The following is a 19,600-nucleotide window of genomic DNA, read 5'->3' as shown; positions in this document are numbered from 1 at the left end:
CCCGGTGGCCGTAGGGACAGAACCCGGGGCCAGATTTCATAGCGTTTCGCCTGGCCGGGTTTGGAGAGCGCGAGCCATCATTTGGGTGCTGTGTCACACAGCCCGCACGCCGCTCAAAATCAGCGATTCCGCCCGCAGATTCAAGCTGCCGTCCCAGCCGCCAACCAATTTCTCGGGACGCAGTCCCTGTCATCGCCCCTGCTTCAAATCTCGCCTCCCGGAGGGTCGGGCATCGCCCCCCGCCCAACTACGATTCAGTTCCGTTCCCGCTGCCCCTCCGGGGTCGCGCCGAGGAACGCCGCCGTGCAGAGTTGCGGGATCTTTCGGACTTGAGTGGGACAGATTTCCGAATGGGTCCCGCAGCCCTGCAGGTGTTATCTGATAGATAGAGCTGCAGAAGCAGCACGCTGGTGAGACGGAAAGGAGAATTAGGTTCGTAAAACTATCAGAATAACCCCCAAACCACAAAAACAATGTTGAAAGAAAGTGTAGGTCTTTGAAGGGTTACAGATTATCTCGTTTTGTTGCACTTTATTCAAATATACTCCCTGGGTTTATTCAAACGAGGAGCACGTCCAACTCTGAAGGAAAACGCAGCCTCAGTTACGGCAGAACGATGTGGTGCTGAAATATTTTCTCCTTTGCCTTTGGGATAGGATTGAGTCCTTTCCTGTTTCTTGGAGGTCAGCGATCAGAAAAGAGCTTCAGCAAATGGTTTAAATTCATGGGGACTAACACTGTTAAACCGAAGCACCCTGCCAGGAAGGGCCTAGGAGGAGAAAAGAAGTTGAAATCCATATAACCTATTCCATCAGGCTACTGTGCACATATATATATCTTCACACATCACCCCATGTAGCCATATATATCCATTATCCTTACCTATGTGAGTATGGATACACACACAGCAGTTCTACACAGACAGCTTAAGAATTCTGGTTAGCAGAATGCACTGCTATGCTGTGCTCCTGTCACCACGCTCTTGTCTCTGCAGGATATCCAGGTCCTGGGGTCATTTCCTGAGTGCTACATTTGAACCGTTTCTGTGAAGTATTTATTTTCCTTACTTGATTTTCCTTGCTCTCATTTTGGTGGGGAAAAAAAAAAAAAAAAAAAAAAAAGCTTGCTGTTTCTGGATGCCCTCCTCAATCTGCTAGCATCCAACTCCCGAGGGGCTGCAATACTTTCACCTTTACAGCAATTTTGGGATGGGATTTCACAGATTTTCTTCAGCCACCCAACCTGCCCTCCACCTCCTCCCCCCGCCCATTGATCTCCAACTACACACAGAGTATGGGGCTGGGCAAAGGAAGGATACTTTGAGATGCCGTCATGAGGCTTGCCACGCTTCCACCGTCCTTCAGAGCCCTTTTTGAAATCACTAAACTGGAGACTTTTCAGGTGCAGTCACTCACGCACGAGCGCTTCTTCCTTTGCTTTTCTTCCTTTTCTTTTTTTAAAATCTTCATACTTTTCAAGGCTGCAGAGAGCTTACAGCATGCAGAATAATCAGAGGCACATCAGTACGCTTGGGAAAGGCTCGGGGCATTGCAGCCTGATGCTGTACCTCGGTGAGCATTTTTATGAAGAAGCCTGCTCCATCCTTCCAGTGCTCAGGCTGTTTCAATCTCTCACATGCAGACAAGAGACACCTCCTTCATGGGAATGCTAGGAAACTAAATTAATTGAAAATGCCTCCTCACCCCCCACTCCCTCCCCTTTCTTTTTCTGTTGAGAAGTGTTGCCCTATAGCTGCAAAGCTCACCAATCCATGTTAGTTTATGACGTGGGAGTATACAGTCCTGAAGCTACAAAAAGTGCAGCTTCAAACATACTATGAGGTGTAAAAAATCAAACCCCAAAGGGTAAAAAGCCAGAGAGCTGCTGTTGAAATATGTAAATGTGTACTTTAAATAGGGGAAGTCAATAGGTGTATAAAAGCAAAGAACTATTATGTTTAATATTAAGTGGGGATGGTGTTGAATTATTAGCAATTTTACTCTTTGGTAACCAATTACATTTAGCTGCCAATTTATTATGTATCATAACCAATTCAAAAAGGCAGAATATAGACTTAAACATTAAAAAAATGTGCATAGGTATACAAAAGCATAAGCCCCATACTTATCATGGGGTTAATTAATGAAAGCGAGGAGAACACCCTTTTCCAGACATGATGTTTGGAACAGGAAGAACAGGCATGAGTTACTGAATCAGGAGATAACAGAAACAACTCCCTATTTGAAAGTTAAGCAGTATTCCAAGTAGTCTTAGCAGTCATGTCCTTTTTCTAATTCATAGGAGAAATGATAGCTAAAAAACTCTGTATCTTCAGCAGCAATATTGTATTAAAGGGAACTGCAATTATTAGTTCATAATTAGCTAATCATTAGCTAATAATCAGCTAATCCAGATCTGATCCTAAGCAGTGAAGTATGGCAGTATAACACAGACAAAGTTCAACAGACTGAGCTTGAATCACATTCTTGGCAATGGATAATTTTGCTACTGAAGATCATGTAACTGTTCTTTGTTGCTGGGCCTAAGGCATTCTGCTGGCTACAGAAACAAAACATGTTTCAGAAAGTGTAATGCTTTGCAAGGAGGTGCTTTTGTCATTTTCACAAATATTTGGGAAAGCTACTGAAAGGAGATGGGAAAAGTACTCAGCTGGATTTAGTTCTGAGGTGACATTTCTTTCTCGAAATTGAACTATAGAGACAAAATGGAAATCTAGGGAGAAGAAGAGACTGAAATTAGGATCATGGAGCCAAACATAACCACGAGCAGCATTTCATATTTCGTATTATTCATGCACAGGGATCTCCAAACAGCTCTCCTTAAACGCGTGTATTTCACCCTCCGATAAGCCTAATGAGGGATGCCTAGCACCTTCCCCTGGTTTTAAAGCACGGTCGCTTACTGGCTCATAGATCAGTGCCAATTGTCGGCCTGACAGCATGTGATGGAAGCACGGGAACACGCCAGGATCCCCGACGTGGCTGTAATGGCTGTAGATCCGCTCTGTTTGAGCTTATTTGTATTTACACGTCTATCAAAGAGAGTACTGAACAGCTGATTTTTTGGTTTTGGATCAGAAACGTAGAATAAGAATGGTATTCAAAGAGCTTGGACTCGACTAAGCTGCTTAAACAGCAGCGCCCCAAATCTCATTAAAAGACGCTCTGCTTTTTGTTCCAGCACTTTAAAAAGTTACATTTTCAGCACGCCAAGGCCCCGACACAGCCGGGCCTAGAGTGGATCCACTGTTAAACAGCCTCCCCGACGTGTGGGTGGCGACAGAACGCCCGTCGGAAGCAGCAGCGTGCCGCCGGGCTCTGCGGGCTGCAGCCGCCCCGGGCATGCCTGGGGGAGCTCCGGCCCGGCCGGGTGTGAGCCGGTGCTTTGAAGCCCCCGCGGCGGGGGGCTGCGTTCGGCATTGAGGCCTCAAGTGCCCCTAAGCGTTTCTAAGCACCCGGCTCGCAGGGCTATGCGCCTTCACAACGAGCTGATGCCCGCAGGTAGCGCTCCGAAAAGGCCCATCTGCGGACAGCGAGACCAAAGGCGGAGCGGAGCGGGGTCGTTAGGAGATAAAGGGGGGTCAATGGGCACTTTCTTCCCCAGCTGAATTCCGGCTCGGAAAGCCGCTCTGGAAGAGGTGCGTCCTGCGCAACGTGGGTTGGGCTGGCTGGGGCAGTCAGCGCCCGTCAGAAACCCGTGAGAGAGCTGCTATGGGCGGCACAGTACGTACACAGAAGAAAGAAGTTACATCACGAAGAGGAAGCGTAACTAGCTTTCTGTTCAAGTTGGATATTAGGAAATATTTCTTCTCCAAAAGAGCGGTGAGGCAGTGGCACAGGCTGCCCAGGAAGGTGCTGCAGTCACCGTCCCTGGAGGTGTTGAAGAACCGTGTGGATGCGGCACTGAGGGACGTGGGCAGTGGGCATGGTGGGGGCGAGTCCACGGTTGGAATGGATGGTCTTCGAGCTCTTGTCCAAACTTAAATGATTCCATAGTTCTGTGAAATCCAAAAGGTTGCCACCCACCACCCTTCAAAACAAACAACCAACCCCTCCCCCTCCCCCCCCCCCCAACCCCACACTAAGAAAACACCGAACTCACTCCTCATCACAAAACAAATCTCTATTTTGCTACTGGCCCTGTGAAAGCATCTGCACACCATTTTTTCTCCAATTAACTCCAGGAAGTATGAGCATCACTCTTTCTTCTTAGCATGGATGGTTGTGTTGATTCTAGCACATTACTGAGGGGAAATTTTAGCCTGAAAGAGGCTGAATTATGCAGATAAGTGCAGATAAATGGGCAACATCATGGCAGAACTTTGAACCATGCACAAATGCACATCCTTCCTTCCTTCCTTCCTCCCTTCCTTTTTTTTTTTCCTTTTTTTTTTTTTTTCTGGTCTGTACTCTTTCCTTTCTCCACCAGTCACGTTTCAGGCAGCTACTGGTTCTCCTGCTGTCCAGAGCTATTATGGATTAAGGGACAGAAAAGGAATGGATGTAATGAATATGAAAAGGACGTCGAAAAAAAGAAAGTCTTCTGATCTTTTGTGGTAGGTGTTGGCCTGAATTAAAATACAGCCTCCTTTACTAAGACCCATTAGAAAGCAGCTGGTGGCCTGATAGGAGTAATCAGACCCTGATGTCATAGGGTGGTGGGGTTACAGTGACATAATATTATCATGGCAACATTTCTGCCTACTTTACACCTTATTGAGCCTACTCAAGATAAAATCCCACCTTCCAGTTACCCTTATATGCATCCTGAAACAGGGCTGGCAAGCTGTGCATCGACCAGGTGAGTAAAACAGAGTCCTGGCCTGATGTTAAAGGTCTGAGGGCTGCAATCTCTCCATCCCAGGGGGTGGTGGCTGCTGTCTTCCTACACACGTACTCTTGGTGACGTGGGACCAGGTACTGAAGTGAAGGTTGTGCTTTTCCTTCAATCAGTATGGAGTGAGTATAAAGAGAAGGAGCTTTCAGTGCCTCAGGCAGATGCCCTTCTTTCGTCTGCCAGCCCTTGGGAGCAGGAGTGGGACACCACTGTCATACCAAGAATGGTCGGGGCAGCAAGAACTGATGTTCAGGTAGCAGAGCTGGACTTTGCTAGGCAGGGTGAGCTTTGTTGTATTTGTGCATTTTTTTTTTGCTGTTAGGCAGGGGCATGCTTTTGTCAGGAAAGTACTCTGAAAGTCCACCTGGAGCTCAAGGATGGCACACAGGCAGCCTGACCGTGCATTTCACCACTTTTCTGCCTGTGGTGCAGTAGGTGGGAGTTGCTAAGGGTAAATTTTACTGCATTGCCTATTTACTCACAATTAACAACTGTGGGAAGTAGTTGATGAAGAAGAAGAGTGGATGTTATGAGCCCCCAAGTAGAATAAGCACCGCCAAAATCCCATCTTTACAGCAAAATAACACAAAAAGCCTTCTGCAAACACAGAAGACTATCCCTGGACAACGAGTATGTGCATTTTACAGAGAGAGAGAAAAAAAAAGGATAAGACGAACTGAATTTCCATTTAGTAGCTGATCAGTTCTGGAAATAATTGTCCGTTTCTTTTCATCTTTCTCCTTCTAGGGATTTGAATCTCGCCTGTCACATTTCATGGCACCGTCTACCAGCCCCGATTCAGGTGCTGGGCGGATGGCAAGCCCCTGAGTGCAGGTCCTCCACAGGGAGCATCCACAGCAAGGCAGGAGTCACTAGTGGGCGCCACAGCAAGGCACCGTCCCGGTTCGCTGAGCACTCCGTCAGTCCCTGGGGCTCTCCGATTCCACGCTCTAAGAAAGTGGCCAATTATTTTTCTGTCTGAAAGAGTCTGTGATGTGGCAGAGAATGACAGCTCCAAGGGAGAAAACACCTCTTCATTAAAAAGTGCTGCTAAGCACACTGAATATCCAGATCCCGGCACCCAGTTGCACAAAGGTTAGGATGAGAGCCAAGAAATTATGCATTTTCACAGATTGACATGTATATATATATGTTTACAATGTATGCACACACACTCACATGCACACAAATACACAGCATGCTCACACACACAGTGGCCAAAATTCCTAGTCAGGCAAAACTGGAATTCAGGGCAAGACAATCATTTCTTTTCAGTAGAATTTTCAATTCTCCAAGCTCCCATTCTTCTTCCTATGTTTTGATGCAGAACTGCTGTTTTTTGGGTATTTATATTCACTTTTCTGCCTTAAATACACTGTAGTGTAACCATAACAATATACCACTTTTCCATGCTTAGCATATTCATTACATTGTCTTCCTCTCAACTTCTTGATTTGTATGCAAGAAATCTGTGTAAGAGCAAATGCAATCTGCAAGCCAATAAAATCCCATCCCATGGGAGGAAGGAGTCAAAGTGATATGCCTAGCTTGGATGAAGAATACAAAGCACATAAAGGAGAGAGGTCCAAGTACGGTGTGCCAGGTACAGAAAGCTGCTGCATGAAGAAGCAAAAGGTCTCAGCTGTGTTTCTACCAGACATTGATGAAACCAGGCCATGAAATCTACAGCTCATGGGTATCACAGAACACCCCAGGTTGGAAGGGACCTTGTAAGCTCATCAGGTGGCAATTTTCCCCAGAGCTCTGCACCTTGACACTGGCTGCACATGGCTGTCTGCATGGCAGAGGCTGGGGCAGCAGTGGTGCGCTGAGCAGGGCAGCAAGCAGGGACTTCATGCAGCTCAGGCCGGTTCCTTCTGCAGATCTGACCTCAAACACCTACTGCAGAAGCACTTACATCTCTCAACCAGCTCTTGGCTGCCTTCCTTCCTCTATGCTTACTTGCATAAAACAAGAGTAAGAAATTTTCCAATTCAGAATCCCAACAGGCAGTGGCAGGTTGAGCCCAGCTGCCTTCTCTGCCTTTCTCATCAATGTGATACCTGGTGGCATTTGATAGAACCAAGATATAGAATGGTGGGCTCGTTTGCACGTTAGCTGGGTTTTGCTTTGGGCCATGCCCTTTTCTTCACTCCTATTCCCAGTGGTGGCCAGCAAAACTTCAGTTGGTCCATCCCAGCCGTTGATGGGATCTTCCTAATAGTCAGAACCCTCTTAAACTACACACCCTCAGCCCAGATCCCAGGTTCTCATGTCTGTACTGCAGAGGCCAAGACATGCGAGAGAAGAGCAAGGTAACTCATGAACCCACACAGTCTGCTACAGCCTTTCTAAGGCCACAGTCTTGCAAACATCTTGCAAACACCAGTAGTAGGCATGTGTGCCTGAACTCTGAGTGATGGCTGTGCCAGAATAGTCCTTATATTGCACCTATGTTACCCATCCATTCATCCCAAGTGGATATGAATTTGCCAGAAGCTTCTTATTCCTCTGAAAATATGTGGAATCTGGGCATTGACATTCAGCTGAAGTTTGCCCTGTCTATTCATTCAGCTAGTGACAGGAGGCATCTGTTACATCCTGACTGAATAGATGACTTGCAGAAGCATCTTGCTTTGGGAAATTCTGACTTTATAAATCTTGAGAACAGTTACAAAGATGAGAAGTGGAAACAATGATTGCAACAACAAGCTTTAAAATAATCTTCAGAGTAATAAAACTATTGAAAAAACAAGTTAAAGAAATAATTATGTAAGGGCATTAGGTATAGTCACACCGCTGTTAAAGCAGACTGCTTTAAAATATCCATGCAGGGGCATTTTGAACAGTGACAGCTGAAAAAAAGTTTCACAACTACATCAGCTTTGTAGGCTGAACTGTTACTATCATTCACAAGAAAATAAACTAGTGACTGCACAAAAAAAATGATGACAGGTTTTCTCCCCACCCCCATCACCATCTCTCAGCAGCCATGGGAGCAGCTCTCCTTGCCATGGCTCACGTGAAGCCAGCAGAGATGTGGCAGGGCTTCCGCTTGTAAGTTCAGATTCAGGTGGGGTCTACTGAAATGGTTCTGGGCTGGAGCAGCCCATCTTTGTTGGCATCCACATCAGACACAGCCTAGCTGAAGGCCGCAAGCTGTGCTACAGGACCCAAGCAGCCACCCATTTGCCATTTCCTGTTATAGCTCTGCTCTGCTTTCACCAGCTCTACCAAGAGGCTTCTGCTGCAGATGCTGATGCTTTGCAATTGAACATGCATCATACTGAAAACTGGGCGTGTTACATCCCAGTGGATATCTGCAGAAACATTCTCAGGTTGAGTTTGGCTATCTCACTTGGCTCAGCTACCAAAGTGATTTTTTTCCTTCTTCGCACTAGAGTATGGACAGAGCTTACTAAACACCTCATTCATGTCTATGCAGGCTATGTTTTCAGAAAAAGTGATTGCACTTGGAATAGAGCTTTTTCTTTTTTTTTTCTTCTTTTTTTTTTTTTTTAACTTGATCATATAATTTATTCAGGAAAAGCAAATACAGGTTTTATTTTCTGATCTTCTCCTTATCCCCTACAGGTTATGATATCTTATGTGTAAATTCAAATTAACACTTCTCATACCTGGATTTCTGTGTATTTAAATTGAAGGCTTGGAATATTTTTTTTCTTTTCAGAATAAAGAAAGCTTTTGAGCAGCTGTCACGTCTGGGGAGCAAAGGGTTGGGCTACTGACCATGTTCGTGTCTGACTAGGAAAACCACAGCCAGAGCTGAAATTACTTTGTCAACCATTTTTTCACATTACACATTTCACAGCCTGCGGAAATGTGTATCTTCATAGGTAGGGCGAGTTAGCCGAGAGTTTTGCTGTGACTTCATTAAACCTGGTTCTTACCATGGGTGTGCCCTCCTCAACCTGCTTTTTGCCCTAGTTTGGGCTGATCTGTGGGCTGCTCAGGCTGAGTAGGGCATGGCTGGACCAGGTCTGACGGAAAGACTCAGTGGCTGGTGGGAGAGATGTCCCAGGAGCCTGCCCACAGGACGAAAAACACTGGCAGACCACTGAAGCACTGTGCAGGAGGGTTTGTGGCCTCATCATTTGCTCTCAGTGGGGAGGGAGTCAGAGATAAAAGCTGCGCTGAGAATGTCCCAACAGATTTCCTGCTAGAAATCCAGTGACGAGGAGAAGCAGCCGCTCTTTGGCCTCCTCCTCACCCTCACGGGAACCTCAGTTCTCCTCACGGGGGGATACAGGGAGGAAATCTCCTGTGGACACGTGCTCCCTGACCCCATCCATCTTCCCCCTTTCCTGATATCAGCTCAAAGGGCAGAAAGTAGCAAATGTGCCTGGGCTGCCTTCAGCTTGCTCAAAGAGAGAAAAGCTCCAAAGTCAGTTGTCACAGTTTGAAAGCAGCCCTTCAACAGCCCCAGCAGCACTCCAGATTTGCTCCCAAGCCCTGCCAGCCCCATTGTGTTGGGCTGAGGTGGCTGTTTCTTGGCCACATCCCCATAGCAGCCCCAGACTTGCCAGCTCAGGTTGTGAGGGAGCTGGGCAGGCTGGACCCCAGGCCACACCTCCTCTGGGTTACCTCTGTGGGCAGTCAGCATGGGGTGTGCTTTGGTTTTGGCAGGAGGCTGGTGGGAACGTGACAGGCCGTGCTTGCTGACATGATCACAGCTTTTTTAAAACAAGCTTGTGCTGTGTAAGCTGAGGCAATCAGATGATGATTTTTTTCTGCTAGCTGAAGCAGCCCTGCAGGAAACAGATAGGAAGGAAGGGCAGAATGCTGCATCTCTTTGTCCTGTGGGCAACAGGGCAGGAGGAGCCCACTGGCCTTCAGGGATGCTGCTGCACTCTGTGCCTCAACTGCAGCAGCACTGTACCTCCGCTGCCACCATGTCACATTTTGCTCTCCCTCTCACTAAAATCAGTGCCAGGTCTTCTCTGTCCTGACGCAGTGCCACCACGCTGTGGGAATCAGGTCTCCCATCTGCAATGCAGGATAAATCAGATGCTGCATCCACGTGCAGCTGCTGTTCTTCCTGTTCCCAGTGCACAAAAGAAGGTTCGTTCAGTTATCTGTCCCTCAGCAGTGGGCTGTTGTGCACCAAGGTCATGCATCCATGTCTATGCACTCAGGACCGTAAAAACATACAACGTCTTGGAGTTGGGAGTATCCATAAAAACCATCTCGTTCCAACCCACTGCCATGGGCTGCTGTCACCCACTGTATCACGCTTCCAGTCTTCATCCAATCTGGCCTTAAATGATTGTAGTCATTTAAGCAGTGTCAGCAACACGTGCAAGGAAAAGAAGGTGGCTTTTCATGTTGGCATCACTGCCTATATAACATGTGTGTTTCAGTTTCTATAGATTATGTTCTTAGCTTTACAGTCAGGTCATTCAAAAGATATAAAAGATGGACTTCTAGGGAAAACAAGTACTCTACCCACCTTACTATTCTGTACTGCTGTTTTTAGACAACAGAAGTCTTGGAGGGGCTGAGTATTTATCTCCCTCAGCTTCCACAGTGATTTGCAATTGAGCAGAATGTTTCTACATATATATTACCATGCTTGCATGTGGCAAATAAATGAGGCAGCACTGAAAGAAATGGGTCCCATATTTAATTTGCTAAATAAGAACCAACTTCATGTTCCTCAATAAGGAAATTAGAGTTGGGAAGGAGTTTGGCTGTTCTGTTTGCTTTTCCCCAAAAAACAAAGTCCCCAAAGAAAATGACGCTGACCAGTTTCTGCCTAAAGTAGCAATCCATCCATGCAGCTTATTAGAAGATCAGCTTACTTGTCTTTTTGTCACTTTATCTTCAGATTTGATGCTTTTTTTTTTTTTTTTTTTTTTTTCTTTTCAAAAAATGCTCTTGTTCAATGAGAAACACTGGGCTAGACACTGTAGTGACTGAAAGAATCTCATGACTTGCATGCAGACAAGCCAGATTACAGGTATCAGGTGGTTATTACCAGTTTAGTCAGGCTAGGGCACCAGGTGTGGGCACAGCTCTTCATGTGTGTCAAAGACTTAGCCAAACCAGACTTTGCTGCTCACACTTAGCTTACTCTTCCCTTGCTTCCAGCAAAATCATTTGCTGTTTCGCTTGGGTTCAGTGAGTCTTTCCCAGATCAGCCAAGAATAACTTACATTTCTGCAATATGGTATGATCAGCACTTCAGCCCTATCAGTGGTGCATTCAGCATAATCCCACCTCTGCTTCAGTCCTCCATTTTTTGTCAAGGGGAAAAAACCGAGACACCAAGTTCTGTGCTTGGACAAGCCTGAATCTTTAAGGTTAGAAATACTCAGAGGAACCTTGAAAAAAACCAAAGTAATCAGGTTCATCAGCAGTTTATTTTATTAGTACTATGAAACTCGAGCCAAAATGGAACACAATGAAAAGGCCATATGTCTTCAAAAGGATTTTCTTTGAACTACATACAAACATCAGTTTAGCAGATTATTTCATTAAAGGAGCTGAGATTCTGCACTTAATTTATTCGTAGCCTATTGCACATCTCACTACATGTGAATGTCCAAATGTTTTCTGGGGAGAGAGGGAAAGGTTTTGTTGTTTTAGCTGTCTCCTTAAGCCCATCAAAGAACCATTTTGACTTCAACTTTTGCAATCCTGATTTTATGCAGCAAACTGGGTGTCACAGTGATTAAAAACAACTAGTGAAATGCTTATTTTCTGCTGTTGTGATGGTATCTTATGGTATACGCACAGTTTCAGGTCTGAGCTGGTGATGCTACAGCGGTAGGCAAGGCACAGCATCATTTCTCTCTGGCTTGTGCCCTGGCCCAGGGGAAGGAAGCTGCAGTGCTTTCAGGAGCGGGGAGCCCACAGCAAAGCTTGCTGAAAAACAAGCGGAGAGGTGGGAAGGATCAAATTCATGGCATAAGCAAATACTCCACAAATCATCAAGAGACTTACTTACTGTGGCTTTGATGGCCACAAAGAGATTTTCGTCAAGGGTTTTATACAGCTAAAATCAATTCATTCACTTCATCTGTTTTGAACATACTGGAGATGCAGCTAAAGATGTCACAAATGGTTAGAGTTGCCTGGAAACCTTCAAGGTGTCAATTGACCATATTTTTAGGCGCAGGAATGTTACATGGACACACCACGACTTCACCAGCGATTTCTTTAAAAAACAAATGGAGTCAGAAATCTACAAGGGAATAAAAATATCAGGAGAGTGAAGCTGAGTTGAAGCAGGGTAACTCAAAATCAATATTTTGCTTTTAAACTCTTAAGGGGAGGCCCAGGAGGGCTGCACTCATTTTGTCCTCCTTCCTCAATGTCCTCAGAGAGTTGGCTGAGAAGTGACAAGGCTGCTCCATACTTACTGCAGGACATTCCTCACTAACAAGCCACTTGTTAGAGTATTCAGCCGCTGCTTCCCTGCCCAGTGCCTGGCCTTTGCTGAACAGCATTAGACCACAGTCAAACTCAATAGGAGTAAGAAGGGAAGGAGGTTCCTCTCCTTCTACCACACACATGTTGGAGTCCCCTTGCCCACTCATGTTGCAAATTCACTTCTGTGCATAAATCTGGGTCACAGCCCTTCCAGCACCCCTGGCACAACCCCTGCAATTTGCACTGAGGGACTGAATTCAACCTGAGGTAACTCTGGGCTGCTGGTGATAGGAGAAGGTGGCCACAGAACTGCATTGTGCCTTTTCACTTGTGGGCATATGGGGGTGGCTTTGCCCAATGCAGCTGGGAAAAAAGAGGTACAGACATTTAAGTGTTTTTCCAGCCTGAGGTAGAAAAAGACAAAGAAACTTCTGTTGTGCCTTTTTTTTTTTAAGCTTCTACATTGTAAAAAAATGTGTTCAGGAAAAGGCACAAGGGCACAAGTCAAAAGCCATGTGTCACAAATTCACCCCACAGATCAGCCAGGGTGGACTGCCCGCTCTCTGTGGGATCCGTCTCGTGGTTGCAGCAAAGAAAATTCCAACCAGGTGGAATATGTTCACTTTTATGAAGTGAGTCCTTCACCTTCTACCCACCAGTGATTTCCAGAAGCTGTGCAAGGCAGACCCATAAGCACCACCAGCTCCAGCTTCAGCCGAAGGACTGTGCTCCTGCCGAGCAGAAAGCTCACAGCAGAAGAGCACAAAAATGCTCTTGGTTTCATTCTGTTTTCTGTTCTTTTTCCTACACATTTCCACTTGTTTTCTAAATCTTGTACAGGTCCGTAACATGCTAAGTTTGGCTTGCTCCAGCTCCATGCCCCTGCCGATGACACTGAAATGAACTACAGAGGCTGATCAGACTCCAGATACCCAGCGGACCGGTGTGTGCCTCGGTGGCACTCCATTAAGTCGTTTGTTTAAAACCCCCAAACAATCCTCTCTCATGCAGATGGAAATGCCGGCCTGCCTCTTTGCAAGGAGATGTGGATTCTGCCTTGGCAGATATGTGTTGATCCGCTCAGTTAAAAAACTTCAAACCCCTAAAATTCTGGTCTTTGACCCTACCCTAAAACTAATTTGAACTATTCTCAGCTGATCTGGAGTTGAAGGGAATGGCTTTTAACTGGAAATACCTTATCTTTAGACAAGTAATTGTTGTTAATTAAACCAGTAAAGAGACATTAGCCTCTGCTTACTTAAGTTTTAGCCTGTGGATTAACAGGCAGCCCTTGATATCCTTTCAAATGAAGATGTTCTCATGGAATCAGACAATTCTAGCACTCAAATCCCTTTCCTGTGATCTGAAAAATAAACCTTGCAAAAGAGCAAACTCACCTGCACAGGCACAAAGCATCATTTCCAAAGCTTGTTTTTTCTCTTCAAGACAGAGATGCAGCTCTTCCAACTCTGCAATTATTTTAGCAGTAAAAGAATAAGGAAACTGTAATCAGCTGCTAATAATAGGAATATACATTTTTTTTTCCTGCCAATATGTGGAAATAAAAGAAGTGTATGTAATTGCACATGAAAATTTCTCTCTGACACTCCTGAAATTTGTGATCACCATATTGCTACAGCTGCATCAATAAGAGTGTGACAGAAAATAGAAAAGAAGCAGGTATGAGATTAGTGCAAGAAAAAAATATTGTTATATTTAACACTGTCTCACAAACTCAACTGCTTCACTGTTCACTTGCAGAAGGACAATAACTGTGATAATTGTGGAAATGGTGATAATGCACTGTGAGAAAAAGCTGGGGAGATGAAAGATGGCCTGGAACAACTCAGGTAAAATCCATCTGATGGGGCTGCCAAGCATATTCCTGTAATGTAGGGGGCCCTTGTATGTCACCTGGCATGTATGCCACTTCCAGAGAGGAGAGATGGACCTTTGAACTGATCCAGCAGTGTGCACACACAGCTTATTTTTATCTGAGGTTTAAATCCCCTGTATCATGTCAGTGCAAACCTTACCTTAAGCCAGAGCCAAACAGCCCCAGTGAGGCATTATGGTTACACTTGTTCAGATTCACAGGGCTTAGATCTTCTAGTCTTGCAATGTCATTTGCAGCTGGGAAAGTGAACAATTGCAAAATGCCAGCATTTGACACTTACTTCCTGTCAAAAAAATCCATTCCATGGTGCTAGTCAATCGTCAATTGACTCCAGAGAAAGTTTTCCCAGCGACTACAAATTGGAGAAAGTCCCATACAACGAATTATTTTCTGAAACATCATACGCAAAATCATATTTTTCTTTTTGGTAATTCATTAATGTTGTCCTAGGCAACATTCCCCTGTTCTTTGGAAGATTATTCCTTCTGTAGACGCCCCTTAAATTTAAGAAGAAGCCCCCAAAATTTTAACTCCATTTTCCTGTCATGTAATTCATGTTCAGATTTTGTCACAAACATGAAATAAAGTTCTGTCTGCACATAGCCAACTTTCCTTGCAATGAAGAAGCATCAACATATCATATGCCACATAAAGGTGAAAAGTTGATACTTACTTTAGAGAAGCTAACAAACATATTGAAGGTTTTTCCCTCAAGTTTTGATGGTTAAACTCTTTCTCAAACAGCAAGAAAAAGAATTCTGAATTAAGACCGAGTGGTGGGATGGGTCCCAAAATGTTTAAAGGCTGTTGTTAAAAGTTTGCTTAAGACTTGTTTATTTCTTTAATATGGGCATTTACCACTTCAACTGAGTTACTTTTAAAGGCTAGTTACAGCTTGCTGAGTGACAGAAGATATCACTGTATTTTTCTGCCTATCAGACAAAGCTCTTGCAGAGCCACTGTTTTTCACCCTTTTTAGCAAGTATACACCTCATCTTAAAAACAGGAAGTGGGAGCACAAATAAAGTCTCACTGCAGCCAACAACAAAGCCAGCAATGAAATCCAGAAATCTGCCCTGGCTTTGTTTCTGCTCTACCTAGCAGGCCATGGAAGCAGACATATATTTCCAATTTTCAAACCTTGCACAAACCTTAATTTTCTGTTTCAATTCTAGCATTACAATCCTTTGGTCTTCCTTTCAGCATGTATATTAAAAGATCTACCACCACCAGCTTACTGCAAACCTAACTGGAACATATCAAGAAACAAACTGAAAACTTTTCTGGAGAGCCACCAAAACTACATGAAGCTTCAATACGCTTTAACATCAGAGAAGGAATTCCCATCAAATCTGGCGATTTTGAATGCTAATTTAGCAAAAACAAATGCACCACTCTGCCTCTCCCAGCAAGACGATCTTGGTATTTGAAGGGTTTCCACCAACACTCAGACTATAATTACAGAAACAAAATATGGCATTAATGACTCAAAACACTTATAAATGGGTGACAGAAAAGGTCCACTTATGAGTAAGACCAGAATGAACCCTTCCAGAGGTCTGCTCTCCATCTTACCAAAATTCTCATCCTGCGATTCTTCCTTTTTGTTCAGTACCAAAGAAGAGGTTGGTGATGGCCCACCCCACAGGGAGCAGGGCCTCAGCACTTTGTCCCTCACGTTCACTGATGTGTCTCTGCAAAGTTTTCTGTGCAAAAGAAAAAAGAAATCCTTAGAAAAAAAGAAAATTATTGTAAATACTGGAAGCTAGCATGAGTATGTGAATTTAGGAGACTGCATTTGAACTTGGTGCAAAATTAAGAGAGAATATAAATGAACGCTAACTGCACTACCTCATAGAGTGCAACAGCTACTGGTAAGATGGATTTACATTCTGCTTCTTCACAAGTTAATAGGGATCCTCAAATTCTGAAAGAAATAAGCAAACCAGATTTTGAACTCCCCCATCTTGGAGCATTACTGTTTAAAGTGAAATGCTTATTGACCTTAATGAGGTTAATACAAAAGGGGACTGGGTATTTGCATACCAATTTACGAACCTCCAGAAGAAACATGGAGTCTGAGAACAACACCCAACAAAACAGCACCATTATTTAGAAAAATTACATATCACTTCAGGTTTGTTTTGTTCAGCTTTAAATGATTTTTTCAAATCATGTAAAACCACCCAGTTTAGTAGAAGCTTAAATCTTGCCCTAGGTTTTCTGTTACAACATATCATTAACTTGAGAAAAGAACTTACACTAATGTGGTGGTGGCTGGTGTGAGTATTTTCTTTCCTAGACAAGATATATCAGGCAGGAACACTTGAACATTAGAACATAAACAAATCTGTAAATGATCAGACATGAAAAGAAGTCCATCCTATTATTTGACAACCCTTAACTGTCCACTGCAAAGAGTATGGCTATTGTCTCCAGTGAACAGAGCAGAATAAAATAATAACAGCAATAATAAATAAAATAGACAGAATATAGACAGAATACTTTGCACTATGCGGATTGTATGATATTTTATGATGTACTACAAGGCCAAGTGCATGGTGTTGCACTTGGACCAGGGCAATCCCAGATACGAATGCAGACTGGGAGAACTCCTTGAGAGCAGCCCTGCTGAGAAGGACCTCAGGCTCCTGGTGATGAAAACCTGGGGATGAGCCAGCAGTGTGTGCTTTTAGCCCAGAAGGCCAACAGTATCCTGGGCTGCATCAACAGAGGGTGGCTCGCAGGGTGAGGGAGGTGATTGTCCCCCTCTGTTCTGCCTTTATGATGTCCCATCTGCAGTACTGCATCCAAACCTGGGGCTCTCAGCACAGAAAGGCTTGGAGCTGTTGGAGCAGGTCCAGAGGATGCCCGCTGAGATGATCAGAGAGCTGGAGCACCTCTCCTGTGAAGACAGGCTGGGGAAGTTGGACTTACTCAAACTGGAGAAGACTTTGGGGAGACCTCCTTGTGGCCTTCTATTACTCAAGGGGAGCTTATAATCAGGAAGGGGACCAACTTTTTACATTGTCTGATAATGATAGGACAAGGGGAAACGGGTTTATAATGAAAGAGGGGAATTTGGGTTAGACAGTAAAGAGAAATTGTTTAAGGGTGGTGAGGTACTGGAACAGGTTGCTCTGAGAAGCTATGGATGCTCCATCCCTGGATGAGTTCAAGGCAAGGTTGGATGAAGCCCTGAGCATGATGTAGTGGGAGGCAACCCTGTCCATAGCAAGGGGGCTGGAACCAGATGGACTTCAAGGTCCCCAAGCCATTCCATAATTCTATTCTACGCCTCCATTTTCTTATTTTCATATAATATTCAGAAGGCGAAGAGACAGCATAATACACACAGAAAATAAACTGAATTAGTCTGGCAATCAGACTCAGTAGCTGTTCACTTTTAATCCATTGCTTGCATGAGAAAAATCTAGCTCTGAGTCACAATATAAATCTTCATGTTTTACATTCATCTACGCAAAAATGACTGGTTAAGCCCATATCAAACTTAATACCTCTGTTTAAGTCCAATTTATCATAACACCACTTCCAATATTTTGCTGAATCAGAAGTTGGATGCAGTGCTCCCATGGACAGGCAGCCATATGCCATGTGTGCTGTGGTATACAGTGGTTAATTTCCCAGGAGAAAATAAATCTTGCAGAAATTTCTCTTCATCAGGCCTTTTATTAGACAGTGTTCAAACTGAGTCCCAAGAAAGCATGATTTCCTTGGCTGTAATGGCATGCACACTCCTAGACAATAGGAAAATCGGCTGGACGTGCCAGCCCTAGTGCCAGTACCAAATCCAGCAGCTACCTACATCCCTGATTGCATGTTTATTATCAGATTATCAAGAAAAAAAAACAGAAGAAAATGAACATACCTGCACCTGGAATTATCTGTCTCACACCTGCCTTTCTTGGCTGCTCACTATGCACCAGCCCCTTTCCATCCATGATCTTCTCCACATACTGGAATGTGCCATGTGAAGCAGCAGCTTACTGCTATAGCAGAAGCAGATGTGTGCACTGGTGTTCCCATGCCATTGCCTTGCCCACCTGCACCAGTGCTATACAGAGCACTTACTAAATTCTCAGTGTGTTGCATGTGGCCTGGTATGTCCCTGAGCCAGAGGAAGGAGTCTGGATGGAAAGGACCCTACTGCTGGATGGGATACCAGATGTCCCCACAAGGAACAGCAGCCTGGCACATGAGAAAGCCTGCCCAACTGCCTAGAAGACTGATGGGAAGGAGGCCGCTGTGGCAGGCTATGCTTGCTTTCCTTCTGCTTCCTCCCCAGCCAAATTTTCCCCTCTCCCTCTTTCTCACCTTTTCCAGTCTTAATTCACCAGATATTCTCTTAATGGGTTGGCACCTGATGGAAATCAAGCACAAATTGACATGTTCCTTCTAATTGATGTACCAACTACTTCAGCTTCCTCCCTGTGAATGCCATACTCCTGCTTATCCGTTACTGTTCGTATTTTACATGAGGGACAACCAAATCTGACCTCAAAAGGACATCACCTGTGATCTGTTCTCCTTGAAATGCCAGGCTCCCAGGGGCACTCCCGCCTCACTGCTGAGAAAGAGGCAGCTGCCACTGCTGTAAAATGATTGGAGACTTTGCTGACTGCTGGGAACAGGTTGTCCTCTTCCAACACTGCCTTTCCCTTCTCTTTCATCGTATGTATACAGTAAGATTTTTCTACCCAAGACTTTTCCCATCACGATATTCCTGTGTAGCTACGTCAGCCATGTTGACAGATGCATGCCAGAACCCTGCAGTACCAGTGAGAAAATTAAAACAAGTTTAGTTCCTGATAATTTATTTTTTCATCTTCACATTCAAAGACTAATTTCTCTTACTTTTTAGCCTTCCTTCTCTCTTTCCTTTTTTCTTTTCTTCTCCGTGGAGCATTGTTATGCCTGGGATGCCCCAGGGTGAGGGAAATGAAACACACACCACCGTAGCTGTTGTTGCTCTCTCAGATACCTTATTTGAGCATAGGACAGTATTTGGCAAACATTTCTTTCATCAGCAATGGCTACTTCAGTTGTTCCCCACTCCCTCTGCACAGAGAAACCAAGTTCAGTACAAAAGGAAACTGTGTGTGGAATCACCCCTGCCTGCTTTGGTATTTTCTAGGCTGAGACACTTCTTCCATTGCCGTTAAGTTACATTTGTAGACACAAAACATATAGAACAAGTCTTCCCCTCTGAAGTTCCTTTAGGAACAAGCCACTTTTGGCAGCACAACAGCTTTCAATATCTTTTAGCTGACATCTGTTCATCTGCAAAAATTTTCATGTTTTGATTTTGTTTAATGCCCCAATTAATTTACAGAGGAGGAAAGCAAAAAGGACATACAAATATCAACATATGACTATGAACCTCACATTGCAAAGAAGGTCAAGGTAGTGGACCAGATTGGTTTGATTGGT

General features: G+C 44.5%; 1 long non-coding RNA gene across 2 annotated transcripts; it reads right to left on the bottom strand.

Annotated features, from left to right (window-relative positions):
- Positions 1-11,266: 11,266 nt before the first annotated feature.
- LOC122159753 lies at positions 11,267-19,395 on the bottom strand. Of its 2 annotated transcripts, XR_006168613.1 has the most exons (7): positions 19,025-19,395; positions 18,683-18,937; positions 15,725-15,855; positions 14,430-14,501; positions 13,650-13,721; positions 11,828-12,064; positions 11,267-11,745 (listed from the first exon to the last, which is right to left on the bottom strand). It is a non-coding gene; the product is annotated as an uncharacterized LOC122159753 (long non-coding RNA). The 2 variants fall into 2 exon arrangements; XR_006168612.1 differs by having other exon boundaries at positions 13,650-14,501.
- Between the last annotated feature and the right edge of the window lie 205 nt (positions 19,396-19,600).

This window comes from Centrocercus urophasianus, unplaced genomic scaffold (assembly GCF_019232065.1).
Source record: "Centrocercus urophasianus isolate 14NV4802_14NV808 unplaced genomic scaffold, USGS_Curo_1.0 seq_16, whole genome shotgun sequence".
Classification (NCBI taxonomy): Eukaryota; Metazoa; Chordata; class Aves; order Galliformes; family Phasianidae; genus Centrocercus; species Centrocercus urophasianus.
The sequence above is the reverse complement of the archived record's forward strand: the minus strand, read 5'-3'. Positions and strand labels throughout refer to the sequence as shown.